The sequence below is a fragment of the Cyanistes caeruleus genome, chromosome 1 (genome assembly GCF_971803275.1).
Source record: "Cyanistes caeruleus chromosome 1, bCyaCae1.hap1.1, whole genome shotgun sequence".
Classification (NCBI taxonomy): Eukaryota; Metazoa; Chordata; class Aves; order Passeriformes; family Paridae; genus Cyanistes; species Cyanistes caeruleus.
The window spans coordinates 147,419,912-147,442,473 of record NC_141701.1 but is presented as its reverse complement, the minus strand read 5'-3'; the positions used below and the strand labels follow the sequence as shown (position 1 = coordinate 147,442,473).

General features: G+C 44.1%; 1 protein-coding gene across 1 annotated transcript in view; it reads right to left on the bottom strand.

The window, feature by feature from the left end:
• The window catches only part of ACVR2B (activin A receptor type 2B), a 97,041-nt gene that overhangs the window by 21,872 nt on the left and 52,607 nt on the right, over positions 1 to 22,562 (bottom strand). The gene's annotated exons all lie outside the window — the stretch shown is intronic.

The following is a 22,562-nucleotide window of genomic DNA, read 5'->3' as shown; positions in this document are numbered from 1 at the left end:
TCCATTAAAACCAGAGTCAAATAAGGGAACACTGATATTTGCAGGTGACCTGTTCTGCCCTAAACCTTAGAAATCCTTTCTTCATCTGGAAATACTCTGCTTTGTGGCATTTTGAGGATTAGTTTAAAACAAAATGAAGGATGAAACAAACGCACGTCTTGTAAGCAGACAAACACAAAAGGTACCATGAGCCCTGTACCATGATGATTCTGTAAATTCTGAAATGCCCTGCAGCCATCTCTCCTTGGGATTACCCAGCCTCAGGTAAGGTCAGGCCTGGCCATTATTTTGATGGATTGCAATCATGGAAAATGTAGGTATCGCAATAAAATGTGTTGACAACTGGGTAGAAAGCACAAATAGGTCCCACAAGATGATGAAACAAAAGTGCTGTGCTCCCAGAATAGCCAGGCCTCTGTGAAGCCCAGAACTAAGTTTCTAACTAGAAAACCACAGTTCTGAATAAGCTAGGGGTGATGGGTCCAACCTGCTCCCAGTCCCAACACCTGGACTCACCAATGGGTAATTTTCATGGCATGGACCAAACTCATCACACTAGGAAGATCTCTTTGCAAGGTGCTGTGAGAAAAGACCTCTCACTTTAAAATATCAAAGGTTTATTCAACCTCAACAAACACAAGAAAGGATTGAATAAGGAAGAAGGGCAGGGCTGGGGGCGTGTCTGACTGCCAGAGGCTCATCCACAAAGTGGCTGCTCCGCCTTTTATACCCCTGGGGTTGCATCAGCCAACCCTGGCCCTCCCAAAGTCTGCCAGTTGAGTCTTCTTTGCCATCCATTGCTGGAGATTTTCTTACAACTTGATCAGAGGTGAGGTGTTGTCATGCCAAGCCTCTCCAGCAGCAAGCTTTCCCTTTCCAGCTGCCCCATGCAAGGGCTACATGTGCACGCCCTCCCTCCACCTGTCCCTGACACCCTGACAACCCCTGGCTGTCCGGTGGCAGCAATGCAGAGATGGGAAATGGGATTGTGGAGAGAGCAGAGGGTACCCAAACAACCAACTACAACATAGCCATACCTCAACACACCTTCTCTTAATATACACACAATATTAATCCCTATATTGCGAGAGCCAATCATCATATTACCCATCTATTACACTGCTGAGGTGCTCAATGCTTCAATAACACTTTTTAGGAAGACTGCTTGATCTGCATCGTGGGAGAGACTGCAAGAGAGTAGGGGTATGAGAATGTCATTAAGCTGACTTCTGAAACTGGAAATTATATTCAAAGCACACATGAACAAGAGCTCAGTTTCAATAGCACCTGCAGGTTTTATCAGCCCTTGCAAAGCTCCATCAGAGTTTTCCTCTGACAAGTTGCTTACAATAATGAAAACAACCTACCAATATCCCTTAACACAGAACAATGTCAATATTGACACTCCTTGTTAAAGCCTTGATATTTGTTCTCTTGATACTTACACTGTGCTTTTTTAGGACAGATTAAGCATTTTTGCTAAATACTGGTTAAATCAGAAGGAAAGCATAAGAGCTTTCTCTTGTGCGTGGGGGTGGAGGGCGTTATCTTTTTACTTATAAAGGAAAGAATAAATATCTTAACTGCATAGAATCATAGAATGGTTTGGGTTGGAAAAGATTTCTAAAGGTCATCTAGTCCAATACCCCTGCAATGAGCAGGGACATCTTCAGATAGACCAGGTTGCTCAAAGCCCCATCCAACCTGACCTTGAATACTTCTAGAGCCTCCACCTCAGTGGACAACCTGGGCTAGAGTTTCACCACCCTCATTGTAGTAAATCACGTGGCTTCTAGCTGGTACCTGACGCCTAATCCTCACTTATCATCTTCTGCTCCACTCCTGGAAATACACTTTGTAATATAATTTTTATCATCCCAAATTGAATATCGCTTTTGATGAAAACATAAATTTCCTCTCCCTCCCCAACTCCGTCTCCCAGAAAGCTGGAAGGTTTAATGAACCATTTCACTGGAAAGTAGCCCCAAAATCTAATCTTAGCTCAGCCACCACCATCTGCAACCTCAAGCAATATTGTGTAGCCTGTTTTCTCCACCAGAAACGACAGCCAATGCAATGCACAGAGCTGCGGTGAGATTTGATATTTCCACTGCGCTTTGGAAAGGGAATGTTGAAAAGATGTGAAGCAGGAGCTGTATCAGCTTTGGGACCAGCAAAGCTAGGCTGCTAAATCCTGTGTTGAGCCCAGGCTCCCTTCCCCCAAGACAGTTGTCTTTTCTGGAACAAGTTTCATCTGAAGACTAAGAGCTGCTTGCAAACACGCAAACCCAACTCTGCAAACAGCAACCACGCCAGGAAAAAGGCCTTTTCCAGTTTTCCCCCCCGCTGTCAAAGTTTAGATGATTTGAATAAAAGCATGCATAAAGTTTTAGATGACTAAATAGATGTATGCTTTCTTTATAACAGCTCCTAAGGATGCTTGCATTAAGAAGACACTTTAAAAACCTGCATGTTTGTTACCTGCTTTCAGATCTCTTTAAAAGCCATTTGGTAGGATCCTCGCCCTGCTGGGTGCTCACGACTGCAAGAAACCCTTCTGTTTGTACCCAAGATGGTCTCAGCAGGAAGGGGCACGGCTCCAGGTCTGGGTATTAATTTACCTGCTGCTTTAGCTCATCAAGAAACACTCACACCTTGCTCTGTAATGGATCATGCAGAGACCAAAGTTTGCAGCTAACTGCCTGTTCTGCACTTGCTGCGGTAAAACCCTCACTGAACAGAGAGAGGGGGAGTCAAAACACGGGCTTATCTCTTTAATGGAGAAAGGTGGTGACTAAGACAAGGAAATCTGAGCTTTGCTCATCCATCCCCAGGGAGCTGTGTAGCTTATCCTGCCTCCTCTTCCCCCCTTGGGCAATGGATACCCCCAAAAATGCCACTATAGGTCTGTAAGAAACACTGAGCTGGACCTCGGGTAATGGTTTAAACTAAAAAAAAAAAAAATTTAAGGAAGTATTTTCCTCAGTGAGGGTGGTAATACATTGGAACAGGTCATCCAGGGAGCTGGTAGATGCCTCATCTCTGGAAACATTCATGGTCAGGTTGGGCAGAGCTCTGATGCAGTAGAAGTGATAGCTTGATGTAGCTGAAGCTGTCTCTGCTCACCGCAGGGGAGTTGGACTAGATGCCCTTTAAAGGTCCCTGCTGGCCCAAACTATTCTGTGATTCAGCCAAGTGATAAAGGCATGGGTAACCATGTCCTGCTTCTCATTTCAAGTTGCAGGAAGAATCAGAGGGTGTTGCTCCAAGATATGTGCAGAAGCACAGCTGATGCATCAGCACAAGGATTTGACTGGGCTCCCCTGTGCCCCCAGCAGTACAACCTGGCTTAAGAGAAGTGTTGGACCAAACCTGAGCATCTGACAGGAGTGACATCATTAATTTTGCCCAAAAGGGCCTTTCCTGAAACAAATGTCTTTCAGTGCAGCCACAAACCACAGCTTGAGACAGATGACAGGGATTGTGTCCCCGCAGTCTGGCTCTCCCCCTCCTCACTCTTTGTCATCTCCCTCGCAGCAGCCTTGGTACATAGGGAAGCTCCTGAGCTCCTGCATTTGGTGGCACTGGCTGGTAACATTCTGCTCATGTGGGATGGAAAATAAACACCCCAGAGAACCCCTCAGCTTTTGGCAGAAAATCAATGGCACTGGGGTGCAACGAGATATAAAACCTTTGCTAAGCAAGTGTTTGAAGATTGCTGTGGAACCTGGTCTCATTCATTGGGCCCCAATTCCTCTCCTGCCTAAGCCTATTCCACCAGCCACAATGCAAAATTTGGGGAAAAAAAAGTTGCAAAGCAGAGGCATGGATGTGGAGCAGGAGCATGGACATGGGGAGGGAGCACAGCATCCCCAGCACTGCATCCCACTCTCAGCTGCAGCTCTCTACACAGAAGAGAGCCTCGTGTCAGCAGCCAGGCAAAAACAATCAACTTTTTAATACCACAATCCACAAATAGTCATTTAAGCAATAAAGCCTGAAGTCCTGTTTGAAATCAAAGCCTAAGGAAGAACCAGGCTTAGCAGGAGCAGATGGGTTTCTGGCATCCCACTGCATCCACCCAGTGCTTCAGGGATGACGCAGTGTGGCTTGTCCTCAAACAAAAGCTGCACAGAAATACCTTTACACAAAATACCAAGCCCAAATAACTCCTATACATCACACAGGCAGAGGGAGGCTAGCCATCATCACCCATTTTTGGGGTGGAAATCAACTTTTTGACCTCAGTCCTGAGGAACTGTCATTATGCTGATTCCCCTGGGTCAATTTTCTGCTCCAAATGACTGAAGTATCGCTAGGTTTTTGGCAAGCAAGACCCCCAGCACCCATCTGAGGCACATAATGATGGGAAGAGCAGTCGAAGCACCATGCGACATGGGAAGACCTCTCGCCTCTACTTGGGAGTTGCAAGGCACAGAGGGAGCTCATTAAAAAAAGATCCTCGTGAACTGAAGGACTTCAGCCTGCTGAGACATGGGACCTTGCTGCTGATCTGAGACTAAACCCTGCTCTCCTAATCTGGAGTCGCTGACAGATCACTGAGGCTGTATCATTATCCAACAGCTTCTAAATTACAGCCAAGATCCAGTGTAGCAACTCCAGGTCTAGGTGTTAGCAGTTGCCTGGCTCCTAACTCATAATTAGATACATAGGGAATATCTTCCCCAAGGATGAAGGCTGCTATAAATCTCAGCTCTTTATCTCTGCCTGTCCCCTTTTGAAAACCTAAAATGAAAGAATATACGAAAAGATGGGATGTGTCAAAATAGTCTGCATAAACACTGAGTGATTTACCAGACAGTCTGTTTGCCTGACTGTCAAAACCACCAGGCTTTATATATGAAACAGTGTATGCAACTGAAGTTATTTGCAAACACTTCGTTATGTCCCTATATAGCGATTTGTACATGTAATTTTATAATATAAAACGACAGAGATTGTACACTGAATTGGGGTAATTGCCCTCTAATTTGGAGGGTAATTGCATGTAGCAATTAAGCAACTGCGGATGCAATTCTTGCACGTGTGATTATGGAAGTCGGGCCCTTTGTTTGAGGTTTGGGTTTGCTTTCAAGAGCTCTGCCTCAAACTGTGGCAGGGGTGAGCAGAGCTGGGATCAGGGGCTGCTGGGTGCTCACCTTGCCGTGCAGCATCTGCTGGGATGAGCCACTTCACCCCTTTCCCAGGGATGCTAAAGCAGCTGCCTCCAAAGGCACAGCTGCATCTTGGCACACCCTTCGGTGGGGAACCACAATCTGAGCGTTTGTGGAGCGCTCTCGGAGGCACTGGAGGGGAGGGAAAGGCAGGGAAAGAGAGCTGCTGCCTCCCAGCTCTCCCTCTCCCAGACACCTGCCTAGGAGTCACGTGCAGGACTGCAAATTAAACTATTTCAAATAGTTGCTGCTAGAAATTCAAAATCAAGCCAGATGAAGGCTTGCAACTGGGAATGTTTGGAAAATGTTGCTCTGGAGAGACCACCCAATTGCATCTCTACAAAACAAATGTGAGATTTCTTAGCATTGCTCCAGCACTCATTCCCCAAGTGGGGTGATATCATTCCTGATGTACTTAAATAATAGGGGCTAAATACATTTTTAGGCAAAGCATCAAGCTCATGATGACATCTGCGGTTAAGCACGTAACTGCACACAAAGATTTGGAGACTTGTTGCTTTTATCCCCTGTTCTTTCACAAAAGGCTTTAAACAACAGAGCAGAAACAAGCCCCTGTGACTCTGCAGAGCCTCTTTCTCAAGCCAAAACTTCACCTCGCCTTTGGGGACCTCAATGGCCAGGCAGAGATGCCCCATCCAACCAGTTGGATGCAGAGATGGCTAATTAGAAGCATGTATTACTGCAAAATGTCTTGGTTCTTAAGCCAGATCAGGTAAATCTGGGCTCAGGAAGCACTGAGAAAGCAAAGGTGTAATGCCAAGGGAAGATATTACTTGGAATTTTGTTTTCTGTCAATAGATTTGGCTTATCCCACAGTAAAAAAGCTCCAAGTTTTCGAGTCAATCAATGGCTGTTAATCTATTATCTCAGCATATATTGCCATGGTAACCTGCAATGATGCCATTGACAACCACTCTCAAAAGGACAGGAGGCTTTAAGTCATTTTCTTTTAAAATTAAAAAAGGAACTTTAATATTAAGAAATACATCCTCCCTGCTCACCAGGGATGACAACTCAGGGCTTCTATATTCACACCATGACTCACACTTCACAGCTTCCACGGACATCTGTGTAGCAACCCCCCCTCCCCAATATCTCTTTTTTAACTTGTGTTTAAGTCAGTAAATGATAACAAGAAAATTATTCCAAAGAATTAGATCTTTATTAGAATCTTCCCCCAAACAGACGGCAAAACCTGTTTTGTAAAATGTAAGGGGTGTGTTTTAGGAGTTATTACTACCAGATCACGGAAAGGACACAATAATGGTTTAATTCTTCTGAATAATTTCCCTGGTATTTTAAGTCTCAAACAGGGTGGGTAGGAGAAGGACCTGGAGAAGGACATGGAGCATCCCAGCTCCTCACAAGGCCACAGAACCATGCAGATCCTGCAGAGGGAAGATGGAGCAGAGTGAGATGACAGTGATACTCAGATGAGTGAAATACTGAGTGTCCACGTACACATACATGCACACAGAGATGATGAGATGAATCTCTTGCACAAAGAGGAGGATCTCTCAGGAAAAGGTTTAGTAAATCATTCCTCTGGCCAGGCAGAGTCATCCAAGGAGGTTTGGCCAGGTTGCTGGCTGGCCTGGTGTGCAGCAGGACAGAAACATTGCCAGCAGTTAATCAATTTTTGGAAGCAAAGCATTTTTGACTTGAACTCAGAGGGTCACTTCTATATTTTATTTAAAGAAGAGATCATTTTAGTTATCCATTAGAAAAATCCTATTTTGTATCATTTCAGTTAAGGACAAAGCCAAAAACATAATTACATTTCTCCCTTCAGATCACTAACTGTATCTGTCTCCCCCAAAAAGGTTTTAGTTCTTTAATAAAACCATCAGGGAGATCAATCAAAAGCATTTAATGCCGTGGTGCTTCTGCAGTTCATGTTTAAATGCACTTTGGGTCACAAACGAGGCAATTTGGACAGCAGAGCTCAAACCAGATTAGTAATAACACACAAAAAAGGCCTAATTCCTAATTTCTTTTTTTTTTTTTTTTTTTGCACAGATACATACTCCTCCTCAGCTACACCCAAGAGAATGAAATCAAAATCAAGCCAGCCCTGACAAGCACGAAGTCACAGATCCAAAAAGGGCACTGCTGCCTCCTGCCTGCCTGTGCCTGGTTTGGGGTGGAGGAGAGCACCAGAGCTGCACATCCAGACTCCCAGAGCTGCTGAGCTGCTGCCTGTCTGGGTGTGACCAGCCCCGAGGGTTTCACCTCAGGCAGCAGCTCTGAAATGATGCTCTTCCATCCCCCCAAGTCCTATAAAGACAACTCCAAGCTTCCTTTGCACTGCCACACCAAGAAAATTCTGTGCTCCACAGAGGAATTCCATAAAGGAGAGGTTGTGTTTTCTCCCCCAGACCACGTGTTTCCAGACAGACATATAGTTATAAAGATTTTTATTTTTTTTTCCTTGAATTTGAGGTGTGCATTTATAAGAGCATTAAGCAGGCCATTTATTTGGCTTGTAACAGCAGTGACTACTCTTTGGCATGAAAAATGGCCCCTTGTGGGTTGAGCACTCTGCACACAAGCTACCAAGGAGGTGTCTCAGCAGCCAAACTTTGCAGCCTCTGTAACGGAAAATATTAGAGCTTAATTGCAAGATTAAGGTATTTCCAACAGCACTCCTGAAAATCAAATAGAGGGCAAGTCTTGACCAGATTCCACAAATCACTAAGTAAAATATGCAGCAAGTTCTGAAATGACATTTAGAACACAATCATTTGTTCTCTCCCATTCTCCTCGGGAGCCAGCATGGGGTCTCCAAAGAGCATGGGAGGAGGAAGTGAAATCACGTACATTCATAAATATTTTCCCCACACACAGTGAAGTTTTGAAAAGCTTTCAAAGCAGGCCTGGAAAATGAATTTCTTTCCAGGCAGAGGAACAGGGTATGGGAGCATCTCCTTGTGGAGTGCAGAGGTTTAAGGAACAGCAATAATCATGTGGTGATGCCTTTCCCAGCTTTTTCACGTGCATCTGCTCCATCCCACTGTCCTCATCATCCTGTGACACTGCCACCAGCAAAAATGATTTTCAGAGCTTCTGATTTTTAAGGTCTTCTCCAGGGAGAGAGTGATGTGTGTCCAACACAGCACAGCACACCTGGCAAGCCAGAGAGAGCTTTGGTACCAGAACAGCAGCACCCCAATTCATAATCTACACAGGGTCCTCTGAGATTTATCAGCAGGGACATTTCAAATATGCTTTAAAATGTGCTGAGTCTACTAAGATTGGGCCCCAAGTGCTTTTCTATTGATTCTGCTTGACATTTCCAAATACCACAATTCCAAATTTAATTCACTGGTAATTGGAAAAACTGTAATGCATGTAAATGGACAAGAAGATGTGGGAAGTCCAAAAGGTCAAGCATCAGGAAAACGTGTCCCCAAGAACTAAATGATGCTTGTTTGCGTTCCTGTCACCCTCTTCTACTTGAATAATCAAAGCTTGGAGTTGAGCAGTTTTCTCAGCAGGATGGAGGAAGAAAGGCAATAAAAATCACAACCACTCTAAACCATGGAACCAGTTCAAAAATCGCTGTTTTAAACTCCATCACTGACCAGAATTCAAATACACCATAGAGATGAGTCACTTAATCAGCAGATTACATGAGCAAGTGGGAAACTCAAGGAAGAATTAATTTAAAAATGCTCTCAGGAGAAGATTATCTCTACCTAGAAATCAGGTTTCTAAGATTATGTTTCTGCTACACCACAGCTTTTCCTTGCCAGCCAGTTGAAGAGGCAGCAGTGACAGAGAGAAAATCTATGATGTCCATCATTGTGATGGAGGGCTCTTGGCAGGTCCCAGCTGGGGTCTCTTCTTTATAGACCTGAGAAAACCAAACTTCTGTTTCAGAGGAACCAAGAAATGGTGCAGGACCATGCAGGGGATGCTTGCCCAGCTCCTTGCAAAGAGCCCTGAGCTGCAGCAAAGCTCGAGGGTTCACTGTGTTGATGGGGAACCAAGCCCTTTTGGGCAAAGGCCATTTATACACTGTACAAAATACACTATGACAAAATCCCCATATTTCTTTATGTCCTAGAGAATAAAAAATGCACATTTTGGCTTCCAGTCTGACCTGCAATCTCCCCAGCACATGAGCAATCACCAATGGTCCAACACTCTGGTGCGTTTCTGCTCAAAGGAGAAGAACATGATGGAAGTGCAGTGCACAAAAATCCCCAAGCACAATTTATAGCCAGTCTTATACTGATGGACAAGCATTCATTACCACATCCAAAAATAGGGATTCTTCCATCCAGCCCACAACAGCACACATAAAAATGCTTGATAACTCCTTGGTGCAAGGGACATCTTTTGCATTACACTCTAGACCTTCAAGGTTTGCAGAAGAAAACACTGATTTTTCAAAAGCTCTTTCTCCAGTGTACACTGGTATTTCAAGAGTTAACAAGCCAGCAGAATCTAGCCTTAAAGAGAAGGGAGGCAGGAAAAAAGCAAGTCTCTGGCCCTTGCAATCACAAACTAGCCTTAAGCCCTCCAAAAGGAAGTAAAGGCATTCCTAAAATTCTTTGAGGATGAGAAGCAAGTTGCCAGCCAAATCAGAAGTCCATTTCTCCAGTCTTTATGCTCTTAATGGCAAATCCCACATGAGCGATTTTAAGAGCCTCTTTTACAATGGAATCTTCTCCCAAGTGGCTGCAGCACATTTAGGACTTGTCCTATGTTTACAGAAATGTACCTTTCTCCTTTGGGTCTGCTGAAAAAAGCTGCTGTCAAACGACCTGAGGAAGGAATGTAGCACAACCCAAATACCATCATGCAATTTCCAGTGATTGTTTCTGCTACAATAATGAAAGGCACGGAAGAAACGTCTGGATAACTGCGGGGATTCTCTAAAGACAAGTTATAAAAGAGATGCTGAAGAGATTTTATGTAAAGGGGCATGGGGGGAAATAAAAGTCACCTATTAGCTTTCATTTTGATTACAAGCATTAACCAGCATCCACATCCCACTTTGAAATAAAAATGGTTTTGAGCAGATTTTCCCAGGAAGCTGAAATCCTTCCTGTTTCACAGGTGGGAAACAATAAAATAACTGCGTGCTCTGGGACAGGTCTTTTCCTTCCTGGTTTTCTCACACCATAGGAAGACTAAAACACTTTGGAACACAGTGTGCACGTGGAGTGAAAGAACTTACCCTCCATCCACATCCAAGCATTCTGGATGACCTGAGCTCAGCAGCTCCAGCCCAGAAACTGGGTACATTCCCTTCCAGTTCAACTTTCTATTTGGATACCATTTAGTTCCCATGGTGACCGGGCTCCAATATTATGTAAAAGAGCATAAAATAATATTCTAAGATTCAGCACAGTACTCCCAATTTCCTGACCTTGGGATAGGTGGGGATCTCCACTAGCCCCATCTCTGATGCTGCTCCCACATATTTAGATACTGATGTATGTGGATAAGGAGATGGGGGTGCCCTTGTCTGTGCACTTTTAGAGATACCACAAGTCTTTAGAGGCATTTATCACTGGAAATACAATAAGAATTCAAGACAAGAAAAGACTCCAGGGAGATCTTATTGCAGCCTTTCAGTGTACAAAGGAGGTTTACAAGAAAGGTGAAAGGCTTCTTACCGAGGCCTGTAGTGATAGGACAAGGAGAAAAGGTTTTAAAATGAAAGATATTAAGTATAAATTAGGAAGAAATTCTTTCCTGTGTGGGTGGTGAGGCACTGCAACAGGTTGCCCAGAGAAAATGTAGCTGTGCCATCCCTGCAGATGTTCAAGACCATTTGGAACAGGGTGTGGAATAACTTGGTCAGTGGAAAGTGTCACTGCTCATCACAGGGGGTTGGAAAGAAAGGATTTTTAAAGGTCCCTTCCAACCCAAACATTTCAAATACTCCTTCATAACCTGTAACATGATCAGTTTAGGCTGCAGTGAAACCTTTCTGCCTCAAGAGCTTCATCAGCAAGATGCAATAATCACTTGTTTTGGTCCATGTGCTTGAGTTAGAAGATGGGAGAGGTGCCTGCAGGAACACAGACACAGAGGACTGGCAGCTATAGAGAGATGAGCAAACTACAACCCTGAACACGTCTTTTCACTGCCTCCCCTTGCTCAGATGTACCTGGGGACACAGGCATGCAAACTAGTCCCACCTCTCTAATACAATGTACTTTATGTGATATTACTGTACACTCCTGCTAATCAGCAGGAACAGAAATGGAAGACATGCCACCAGTAAATTCCATTTTTCACTAAAGAAAATAAAAAGTTCCTAGGCAATGTGAAAAGCTTCACATGGTGACAGCAGCCAGTTGAGTAATTAAACCACTAATCTCCCCACTAGGTTGAAACACATGGATCCCAGTGCTCTCCAGCCAATTTCTCTGAACTTTGGTAAGGTGTTGCAGCCATCTGAGAAGAGCAAACAAAGCTTTTGATAACTTTTTGGAGGGCACAGAACCATCTGCTTCCACACCAACAAGCAGGTGAACACACCTGCCCCAGACAAGGCAGCAGCACAGAGGAGAATCCCTCCACCTTTATCTCTTTCTTTGGGAGCAAAGAAAAGACCACAGGAAAGTGTCAGCCCAAGCTGCTTGTACGTATTTTCTGTGGGCATTGTGTCACAGTTCAAGCTTTCCAATATAATACTTTATCAGAGGATTCACTTTCTTTAATACAATAAGCCCAGAAAAACATAACCTTCTGTTCTAGTTATATCCTGGGGGCTCTGGTGAGCACTCAGAGATGCAGTCTTTCTCATTCTGAATGGAAACTGGAGAATAAAACTGCTGAGCAACCTCCTTCATCTCTGCAATGGCCCCCACTTTGCAAAAATGAGGAACTGCTGAAGAATGAATCAAGTGATGAAGGATGAAACAAGTGGTAAACAACAAGTGATGAAGGGAGAACCAATCACAGCTGGTGGGATCAGTCTCAAGGCACGCCTGGAAAAGGCAGTTCTTCACCCAAAGGACAGGTGATGTGGGGAACCCCTTCTCAGAAGATTCCCCATAATGTTTCAAGAAGAACCACGTGCACTTGCTTGTTCTGCTGTTCCAACCTTCTCATCTTTCAGCAAAAGGTGGGGTCAGAACACCAGGCTGGGTGGGCTTTTGTTCTGGCCAAGTCTGGCCATTGTCCAATTCCCATACTAACTGTTGTCAACCTAAAAACATCATTTAAAAATAAATGCAAATATTGCAGCACCTAAGCAGGTACTGACCAACAAAATGCACTATGTCACTAACTCCAGCTTTGTTCTTGGTTTCCATCCCCACCCATCCCCACAGCCTGCATTTCTATTCATGTTGGGAATTGAGGAACCCAATCCCCTGAACAACTGCCCTGAGCCCAGAAGTGCCATTTGGAGCTGACAGCTGTTGAGGGAAGAACACTAAGCCCTCTTCCTGCCAGAGTCCTTCCCTGATGCCCTTGTGACCATTTCCCAATAGACAGAGATTTTGCACAGGCTTTTTTATCTCTTTGCTGGTATTTTCCATCTTAACAAGTTTTTAATGTTTTATGTAGCAAGGATGCCTCTGCAATTTGAAGAGGGAAGCATGCAGTAGTAATTATTCATTAACAACACATCATAAGTGACCTTTACACTGAAGCAGAGGAAGCCACGTGCCTGCCTGGCTGTATTCTGGAAGGGCCAAGAGTTTTAAAGGGAGTAAATATTTTCATGCAGGATAACCAGCCCAAGCTATCTTGAAAAGGCACCTCATTCTTGAGAGAACAAAAACTGTTTAAAACATCTCAGATTAAGTATCCACAAGTCAATATACAGGTTTGAAAAATCTAAGTGGAAAGGAGAAGTCACCGTAGTGCTTGGTCCAAGTTGACGTCTCACAACCCCTTTTCATCTCAGCATAGTGAGAAATTAACATTTTGTTTCTCTTGATATACAAAGTACAATTTCTAGATGGGACAAGTAATGAGGACTAGCTGGCTCACTATGAAATATGAAGAATATTGGTGCTTCTACTGAAAAGCAGTTCTACAGACTGAGTCAAAATCCAAGGCACACCTACAAGCCTTGCAGCAAGAGCTGGAGCCCTTTGTTTGCAGCAGCTGTTTTAGTGGGATATGCAGGTTAATTTTGCTCATATAAGCCACACATCCCTAATGCAGCAAAAATACAAATCCTGGTTTTGCAGAAGGAGGTAATGTAGCTATTTTATTCCTGGAAGAGGACAAGTCCCATCTTGGGGTTGTGTTTCAGGCATACATGGATGAATGTAGGAAGCAGAACACTGTACAAGCAAGTGAGAAGCAGAGCCAACACACACACAGAATCCAGGCACCAGAATCATTTGCAAAGCAAAACTAACGTACATCACTTTATGCATGATTACATTTTCAAAAGCAAGAAGTGTTAGGAAATATTTTTGAAGACAGTCAGAAATGTTTTGCAAGATTCGCTGACTCAAGCCCTTGATCTGGCCGTTCAGCTGATGACTGGAAAACAGCTCCGGCTATGTTTATTCTTTAGACAAAGTCCAGCTAAAAATGCATCCAGGCTTAAATAATCTGTGTAACAATGACCTCAAAACCCCAAATACAACACTGCATTGCATGCAGGTTTCCCAACAGGATAAAGCATTGTCAGGGCTCACACCCAGCTATCCGCTTTTGATGCACAGTCTCCCAACACAGCATTTTCATCTTTAGACCACTCTTGGAAGTAATGCACTATTTAATTTCCATTTGCATTTCAATATGGCCCCAAGGGCTTTACATACATCTGGTCCTCACTGTGTTAAGATTCTTCCCAAACACCATATTGCCTAAAGATGGTGAGACAAAGGATGTGCTGCATTTTGAGCAACCTCAGGCGTCGGCTCTCAGCCAGAACAGTGAGTGGAGCATCCTGCATCCTACCCCGTTTCACTTTGCATGAAGTTTCTCCATGCCAGCACTGCTTTACAAACAGCAGCAAATGTCACCATCTCAGTTATCTCAGGTGGAGAGAGCTGGAGGAGGAGGCACAGCTCCAAGCTCAAGGTTACACATCATGTCAGGAATGAGCCACCAGGAATATTTGACTCATCCATGTCAGAAGATCCCAAACTTTCCGTGTTACCTAAACAACAAAAGCTTAAGGGAAGACACTATGACGGGTCTGCTGAGCACAGCTTGGGAACTACAGATCTCACACACAGGCTGGGAGCTTTTAATCCATCACCTTGCTGTAAGTGCTTCCCTCTCTTCCTCCACACAGCCCAACCCAGCAGCAGTTTTGCTCCCATCATGCATGTCACCTTCAGTGGGAGAGGACTTCATATATTTTTAAGACATTCATACTTTTGTACAGTATTATTATTTAGGACCTGTGAGCTCTTCCAGAGAGTGAAATCCTGCTTCTTTTCCAGACTGAGAAGTATTTTTATTAATGCTTTCGGTGTCTCCCGCCCCAACGCTGGCCCTAATTCCCCTGGCACACCCACCATCCTGGGGCTGAGCACAGGCAGAGATGATAAATGAGACCAAATGCCTCAGACCAGCCATGAAGCTGATTAACCCTGTCCTCTCCTCGGAGAGCTTGGGTTGGACACATCAATTTTGCTTGTGCCATCCAGAGAACTGGCAGTGGGGAGCTGCTCCCTCCTGCCCAGATCAGGGTCAGCATCTGGCTGCTGGTAAGCAGAGAACTGCAGACAGGAGGATCCTCAGACCCATTTTAAAATCATCTTAAAATAGGGCGCTGCCTCTCAGTCGAGCCAGCAGCACAAGCCTTGCCAAGATGCTGAAGCTTTCAGGCGCTCACTCTTCACATCGGTGTTTACTCCTACCCAACCACCCGCACGTCCCAGCCCGTTCCCTGCCTCCACCACCGACTGCTGAGCATCCCTTTGGCACAGGTGTCTCCAGCAAGGGCTCCCTGACGTGGAGCATAACACACTTACCTCTCCATCTGTAAAATAAATATATAATTTTTGAGGCAAGGACACGTACCAAGGAGCACAGGATGCAGCACAGTGACTCATGCAACCAGCAAAGTAGAAACTTGGCTGCATCCATGCCTGCACAGGGCATTCTGCATCTCTTCCTATAATTAGTCCTTCAAACGCTAGAGGGGAAAGGAACAAATTCAAAGAGGTTTCACTTCTCAATTATTCACATATTTCCAAATCAAATGGTTGTCTGTCAGAGAGCAACATGCCATTGCCCTAGGATATCAAAATGCAAACTGAAAAGTCTCTCCAGGAACAGGATTTGCTTTCATTACATTTATATCACCTAATTCATTTTAAGATTATATATAATTAGTCTCTCCCTCCCTTCCCCACCCCAATCCAATATACTCTCCCAAGCAATTTCAGAACATGCCACACATGCCAATGGCACTTCTAAGGCAGCAGTCTCTTGCCTTTCCAACAATACACAGAATTTTAATTTCTTTTTTTAGCATTTTCTTTCTTTGAATTGCCAAATCTTTTAGGTGTGCATCAGTACCAGTCTGCTTCCACAATATTTTTAATTTTTTTCTTTTTGAAGCAAACATCTCTAAGGAACTTTTTATCTTTACTCTTCATTTGCCTTCTGACTGTCTGAGATTTCAGTCTGCCATTCCTAATGTTTCACAGCCATTTTCCATCACCATCAGACTCTGTGTGCTATCTTCATTTGAATGTCTCCATTTTCATTTTAAATCTTCCTGATTCCAGCAGGTAAACCTGCTGTAAGGCTTAATTGAGAGAAAACCAAAGTGCCTGGATCACTTCCACATCAACACATTATTACAGCATTGCTCCCAGCAAGGCTGCAATTTTTTTGAATCATGGAATGGTTTGGGCTGGAAGGGACCTTAAAAATGTTCTCATTCCAATCCCCTGCCATGGGCAGAGACATCTCTCACTAGACAAGTTTGCTCAGAGCCTGGCATTGAATACTTCCAGGGGTGTGAACTAGAAAAAAGTGAGCCCTCTCATCCTGTAAAAACTCCCAGCAAACACATGAGGAAAGTCCTGAGACAGGCAAGGGTATTCTGACCAGCTGTGAATATAAAAGAATTATTTCATTATTGTTAATATTCTAATAGGGAAGGAGAAAAACCTTTCCCCATGAGGTACAGATGGTGTTTGCTGCTGCTTCCTGCTCTGCTCCACCCTTCTGCTGAGATTTCCCTGAATTTACGGGGAAAAAAATCACATCAATCATCAACCACTTTAGCACAGGTGATGTTGGGGCTGGATGAAAAGCATCCCATTTCTACCAGAGGTGAAACAGCACATTATCAAATACAAGGAATCTGCCTGGAGTGTCACTGCTGTCAACCCAAACCACTCACTGGGTTTAACTGAGATGAAATTGAGCATTCCCCTATGGCAAGAAGATGCCACAGGGGTGTGATGAGTCTCGACAGTCCAGGATCCCATAGCATTTTACTGCTTTGCACTTTCAGCTGCAGCCCTGTACCTCTTCTCTTCACTCTTTTGAAACAGTGGATTTTTGATTTCCCAAGCAACAAAACACGGAAATCAGTTTTGACAGCTTCTTCCATTTTGCAAAACCCAATTTATACAAAAACCCAAAAAGCAAAGGGATATTTCACCCAATTTCCACGTGTCCTTCTCACTGGGTGGATGGAATTTGGATCATCTGTTTGGCACCAGGGCTTTGAGCACCTCTAAATGACCAAGAGAAAAATACCAGAGCTCTTATCTCAGTTAACTCACAGCCCTAAAGGTAAGACCAGGGTGAAGTTGAGCTCATTTTATCACAGAATAAAGGTGAAGGCAGCCTCAAAGGAAGGAGCTGCTCTGTGCTGAGATAGGGACCAGCATTAGCAGGCAGGGTTGTCTGGATGTATAAATACCCAAAGCAAAAAAAGCATCACAAGCCCCCATGAGAAGAGAAGGGAAAAAAAAAAAAAAAATTAAAAAAGGAAGAAAAACACACCATTATTTAACTCTGTAAAGGAGATAAATGTGGCATCCTGTACAGCTTCCAAACAGAGAACCCAGGAGCCTAAAATCCTTCCATTCTGCCCGGCAACAACAGTTCTGTGTGACGACACTGGGGAGGACCAACCTGCCCAGGATCATGGGCACAGTGCCAGCTGTAAAGGCAGGGAGAGGATGAGGAGGCAGCCTGGTGTGGAAGCTTCTGCTGCTGTGAAGGCACCCTGAATGCACCTCAACACCTGGGAGCTCCTCTCCCTACCCCAGAATCTGTCCAGAGGAGTCAGGGAGGAGCGTTTCTGGTTTGCCATGTCCACACAAGCAGACAAGCACCAAAGAGGAGGGGGTAATGGAGGGGTGAGGCAGCCTGGCTTAGGCACATGGGAAGGGGAAAGTACAGTGATAACTTTCACCCAACATAGATTTACATGGGTTTTTTAGCCTAAGGAGTTCCCAGAACCACTCTAAAAAATTCCTCACCTCCTCACACGACCCTCAGCGCAAACGAGTCCTGCAGAGCTGGCTAACTCAGAGTGGGCCTCGTGCCAGCACCCCAGAAAATACTGCTTTGCAAGGAATTTTGATTAATCTTGCTGCTTTTAAAACACTGATCAAGATCAGGAGCACCAGCTCCCTTTTCTATTTTTTCACCTGTTTTTACTTCTTATTCTCCAATATTAAAACCACTTGTTCCCCTCACTGCAATTCCCCAGTAAGTCCCAGAATCTTATTTACAGATTTACTCAAGTTTTTTACAAGCTGCACATCTTCAACTGAGAAGCAAAAGTGCTGTTTGTTATCCCTCCCTCCTGGCTGATCCTCAGGTATGACTGACATATCATCTGCAAGGGATTTTCCACATCATGGGCTCCCTCTTACAACTGCAGCAGGCGAGTGCTGCCTGCAATGGGTTTGTGGCTTGTGCACACATGGAGCTGTTCCAGCAGAGCTGCTCGGGCTCCTCTTCCTTCTCAATACCCACAGGCAAGTGTGTTTATCCTGGAATAATACTGCTTTGTTTCAAATTAGCCTCATGGATGTATTGCACTGAAATAAAACACATTAAAAATTAATCTCCACTCCAGATTAGGAATATCTAGATGGATGCAGCCATTTGGGAGCAGCTATTTCACATTAAATCCATATCGTGTTTTAATTTCAGCAGCTCATCTGACCACATCTACAGCAGCCACTTCCTAAAAGCTGCAGTGCTGAAAAGCAGGGAAGCTATTGAGTTCCTGCAGATAGTTTCTCCATTCAGGAGCTGGTAACACTTTAAACCAGGTAGGCAAACACGGGCTGTGCTGAGCCAGAGCATTACAACAGCAGTCCAAAGAGCTCTGCCCAATGCAGCATCCCAGGAGCTGCTGGCAGCAGCACGAGGCAGCTTTGTGTCACTGGAGGAAAGCCTCACGTGGATGTGATTTCACTGGTGATTTCACTGGAAATGTACCTTCCTAAAGACTCAAAGTCACTCAAGAACTCTAAGAGCACAGTTCTCAGGATAGGAACACCTTCTCCACTGCATTTTTTGTTTTAGCACCAAGATTTGCTGGTTGCATCCAAATTCCCATATTCCTGCCCCGTCCCCTTCTGCAGGGCATGGTCTTGCTCAACATCGAGGGGAGTTTGAAAAGCAGAAAGCCACTGCCCTGATTTTATCTGCACTGGAAATGTCTCTGCAGCTCCAGGGATGCCCTCTGTGTCTCCCTGTGCTGAAGCTGCACTGGATCTGGGTCTTCTAACAATGATCATCATGAGGGCAAAACATGCTGAGAGCTGCTGCAGAACAGAAATTAAAAGTCTTCAGGAATGCTGACTATCTGCTCCCCACAAAATCTTTGTTGCAAAAAGCTGCCGACAGAAAGATCAAAGCACATGTGGAAGTCCCCACTGACCTGAGCAACTCCAGGAGGGGTTTCCAAGTGCCTCAGCAGATATTTCCCTTGGATTCTGGAAGCAGGGCTGAGTCAATATCATGTGCTTTTGGGAAATCCCTCCTTGCAAACCATCTGCCAAAGGGGTGGCAAGAGCAGAGCTCATTGCAGCAGTGTTAGAAAGCCAGCAAGCCTTTCCCATGTTTTTTAGCACACAGGGGAGTCCAATGAATCTGCAAGATGTTTTCTGGGGCACAACAGGAATCCCAAACTCGGGGCATCCTCAGTAAGAGATTAAAGAATAACTTTTTTTTTATTTCCCCTTGAGGAATCATCTCCATCAGCCAAATGTGCATTCCTGGTATTTTCTTCAATGCTAAATTGCCTCATCTCACTATCCTAAGATGGAAGATTTCTTCATTATCACAGGATGAAAGATTTCTATCCCCTGATTCATATTTCCATCTTCCACTTAGAGAGTGTTATAAATAAAATCAGCCAAATTTTATCAATAAGGATTTTATTGAAAAAATTGTAACAAATCAGAGAGGAAGGACACAACTTCTCCCTGTGCTATTTTCTCATGCTGGACTAGCAGGAGAGCTCAGGCAGATGGTTTTCAACTCAAACTCCATGACGCATTAGGTCTTTGGTCCCATTCCTTCAGCAGAACTTTCTGCCATATCATGGGCATTCCTTCAGGATTTGGAATGATTTACCCAGTATCATTTTGCTCCCCATCCTTCCTGCTGTTTCCATCTCTACTGACTGCTAAGCAACCTTAAAGGCTTAAGTAGCCTCTTGTCTTGTAATGGATTTTAAGCATCCAGCACAAAAAGGACAGATTGTGGGTATCAGATCAAGCTCCTCTGTCCCTGCTATATAGAAGGTTAAATTAGTGCATCACAGTCCTCTTCAACAACCTTAACACCTACAAAATCCCAAAGCCCATCACACTAAACTTCTGCTAGATGATTCCTTTTGTCATCCCAACTCTTCCCTGAATGGTCAGCCCATGGCTGAGTACCCCACAGCAAGTTCCAAGCCCACAGATACATCATAAATCCTGCTGAAGATAGCATCTCTCCAGCCCTATTTGACCAGGGCAATGGAGTAGGTTTGACTGGTTGCAGTTCAGTTCTGTTTTTTAAATGTGCTTGTTGGAAAGAAAGAGAGAAATACACATCCCGCCCTCCAAAACTGAGATATTTTGGAAAGTAAAGCTCAGGGCTCATTAGAAATGAGCTTCCCTTAATCACAAAGCATTCCTCCCAGCTGGCCTTGTAAAATGTCATGGTTAATCCAGCCTCATTGCAAGTGGATATTTTTTGATAATGCATCAGGTGCAAAGCAGTAATTTCCTCGTGACAAGGCTGAGCTAGGAGGGGCTGCAGCAAAGGCAGCTCCAGCAGAGCAGACCAGGATTTCTCTCCAGTTTATCCCCCTCTGGGGTAGAGGGACACGTGTCACTCATTTCCCACATGGGCATTTCATGGGGTAAAGATCATTCCTTGCCTGTTACACAGGTACAAGCAGACCATGGTCTGCCTCTCTGGAGACTCAGGCAAGGGGGATTTCTCACAGCTGCCTCGTGTGGCACAGACCTGAGCCCACCTCTGCCCTCTCCCCTGGGTAAACCACACCCCACACTCCTGCGTGAAGTAATGGAAATGGGACAGAAATGGAGATGAACAGGTGAGCAATTATATGTATTTTATGTATTATATGTATTTTTCCTCAACCAAAACAAACCACCTCCCTTGTCGCTGGCAGGATGAGTGCATACTTTACATTTCCCATTGAACAATTGCTCTGTTTCAAGAGGATGAGAGATTCAGAAGGTGAAAGAGATATGGTCCTCATGAAAGAGATACTGTCCTTGAAGCAGGGATTGCAATTATGTGTGCCCACCAGAAAATACCTCCCTTAAAAGCAGGATTCCATCTATAATATACAGTATTTTAAGAGTACTTCCATTATAGGGTCAGAGCCCAGCTGAGGGTGAAACCTCTGTAACTAAAGACAGAGATTTTCAAATCAGTTTATGTAGGCAGAATCAAGCCTCTGTTTGAAGGATTGTTCCCCCAAAACCAAAAGATCTACCAGGTTTCTGGATGCCTTTAATTACTGCAGCACCTCTGTTCCAAAGCCAGAATGTTCACCCTTTTACACTAACAAACACATAGAGCTTTTTCTTTTGTTAGCATTAAAACATTCATGCCCATAAGTGTCCATTCTCCATTTCATTTATGGCATAGTTAAATTGAGAGCCACTGGCCAAACAAAATTAGCAGTCTAGTGCTCAAAGCATGGCTAATCTTGTATAGTGTGAGATACAGACAGATCACATGCAGGTTTTTTAAATGCAATCTCCTTCAACTTCCACTATTTTTTTTTTTCCCCCCCAGGGAATTAAATCCCTGTGGCAGGTACTATTAGAAACCACATGTCACATTCAGCAATCAATGGCTGGATGATGCATGCTCACCCTCAGTCACCAACACAGCTGACCAAGTTTTCCCATCCCAGCTGTGGCAGGCACACCTCTGCCAGGGGTCACAAGTGCAGGGTGTCTATCCCACAACATAAATCACAGAACAAAGAGATTCTTCACTGATTTTTTCCTTCCACTGATATTTTTCACCTTTTTTATTGTTTGTTGTTTTCTTTTTAACAGGATGGTGTCAGTGAAAAGCACCAACTCTTTATCAGAAGACGCTGGTTCTGCATTTACAAAGGAACACAGACTAAGTCACAGCTACCATGGGAGGAATTAATGCAATGGCAGTTCTTATATATCCATACTAGCGCCAAAATAAGCCCAAATAGAAGCAGCACGTCTGCTCCCACTATCCTCAGTGTATTTTTCAAACAATGGGAAGAAAAGCCTGGAGAAGCACTGACCCTCACTTCATTCAAAGAGTGCCCCTGCTCAATTCATGAAAGTTTGCCTTTCCTTTTCAAGTGAAAAGGCCAGAAGAATACTTGGGAAACCAAAAGATTGCTTGGGGGAAAAAAAAAAAAATCATTTTAATTGCAGGAGGTTCCAAACCATGAAACCCCATAAACTTGTGTTAAAATATTTAAAGCAAACTAGTATGCTGGATATTTGATTTTTTTTTTCTTTCTGGGTTTTTAAAGAGGAAAGAAAATACAGTTTTTTAATCAATCTTTCCACAAAGAGATTTACAACGCTAATGTGCTGAAGCATAAACTGATACAGTGACAAACCCCCTTTCTCCTTAAATGTGCTAATAAGGTTGATCCTTTCTCCAAAGCTTTGTTCTTGGGAGGTTTCTGCAATGAGTTCACTTCTTTCACCGGCACAGAGCCCTGCTCATGTGGAAATCATCGGGCTGAATACATTCACTGCTTCATCTGGCCCTCAGCATCAGGTCTCAATTGGGATTTGGGGTGGTGGGCAAATGACTGGACAGCAATGCAAAAAAAAATAATAGGAAAAAAGAAAAAAAAAAAGAGATAAAGAAAAGAAAAAAAGAGGGAGGGTTGCTTTTACAATGCAAAGTGAAGCATCATTAAAAATGATCTGTCTGGGAGTGGGAACAGCTATCACA